This window comes from Fulmarus glacialis, unplaced genomic scaffold (assembly GCF_000690835.1).
Source record: "Fulmarus glacialis isolate BGI_N327 unplaced genomic scaffold, ASM69083v1 scaffold24011, whole genome shotgun sequence".
In the NCBI taxonomy this organism is placed as follows: domain Eukaryota; kingdom Metazoa; phylum Chordata; class Aves; order Procellariiformes; family Procellariidae; genus Fulmarus; species Fulmarus glacialis.
In genome coordinates, this window is record NW_009193734.1 from 15,064 (window position 1) to 16,571 (window position 1,508).

Consider the following 1,508-nt stretch of genomic DNA (forward strand, 5'->3'; position numbering starts at 1 on the left):
AGCAGCCGGGACCTGTCCGTGGTGGTGTCCATGGACAACAACCGGCACCTGGATCTGGACAGCATCATCGAGGACGTCAGGCGTCAGTACGAGCAGATTGCTCAGAGCAGCAGAGCTGAAGCTGAGGCTTGGTACCAGAGCCAGGTGAGTTGGGAAGCAGTTAAGGAACCCTGGGTGATGTCTAGAGTTTGCAGATAATTTATGACACAGTGAGACATTTCTTTAAGCTAATGGTGCTGGAGCTCATGCAAGGAAGTCTCAAGAGGAATTGTGTTGCTTTTGAAGGTCTGACTCACTGCGTTTAAGGAGTCCAGAATCTCACTTTGGTGCACGGTACAGCCGCCTCAATAAAAATAGCCAAAAATGTACCGTAACTAGAAAATGCCTGCCCAAAGTAGCTTTTAAGAAGCCAAGGGATGCTTATTAGTGTGACTAAGATCTATTTCAAAGTTCAAAACCAATAATATTTGAGTCTCAGAACCATCTTTTACATTGAGCTGGGCGTCCATGACCAATGTGATAGGTGCTTGTAGCAGCACGTGAGCCACGAAACTGTTGACAAATCTTGTCTAGGCATCAGGAATGTTTCACTGAAGGTTTGCTTTGTCTTGGTGCCATCAGTACGAACAGCTGCAGAGCACTGCTGGAAGGCATGGGGACAGTCTCCGCAACACCAAGATCGAGATCCAAGAGTTGACCAGGAACATCCAGAGGCTGCGGGCTGAGATTGAGAACGTGAAGAAACAGGTAAGGGTTGGTTAGTGTCTCACGGGATGCTGGCATCAGGTTGGATCACAAAGGACCATGTGTGAGGCAGAAATGGTTTCTTCAACCACCCCTTGTTTACTTCATGGAGATATTTCCTTTTTTTTCTTTGACGTCTCTCTTTGGGGTTTGAGGGCTGATCCTAAGTGACGAAACGAGATCTGAGAAAGTGCCCTTTTTTCTTCCTCAGAACCAGCAGCTGCAGTCAGCTATTGCCGAGGCTGAGGAGCGGGGTGAGATGGCCCTCAAGGATGCCAGGTTAAAACTGGAAGAGCTGTCTGCAGAAAGACAAGGAGGAGCTGGCTCGCTTGCTGAAGGAGTACCAGGAGCTGCTGAACATCAAGATCGCGCTGGACGTTGAGATTGCCATGTACAGGAAGCTGCTGGAGGGCGAGGAGAACAGGTAAACACTTGACCTCTGATTTGAGAGGGATGTTGAGATCTGGGCTGGACACCTTGAGTTTTGACATTAACAGTTTAATCTCAAACCAGCTTCTTTGGTTAAAATGAGTAGATATGGCTATTGGCACTCCGGGTGATATTTCGGGTGGTCAGGACTGGTAATTGGCATACTCTGTTCACTACAGGTGGTATAACTACCATTTCATTTCTGTTACGTGCAAATTTTTTAATGAACCTGAAGTCTGGAAGAACCTCATCATAAAGAGGAATTGTCAATGCCGTCCCTCCTTAAATATTTTAGTGATACCAAAGTTGCTGATAAGGATGAAACAGGAAAATGG

The 1,508-nt window shown here is 46.8% G+C and overlaps 1 pseudogene; it reads left to right on the forward strand.

The window, feature by feature from the left end:
- LOC104083898 overlaps positions 1–1,168 on the forward strand; it is a 3,484-nt pseudogene extending 2,316 nt beyond the window's left edge.
- Positions 1,169–1,508: the final 340 nt, after the last annotated feature.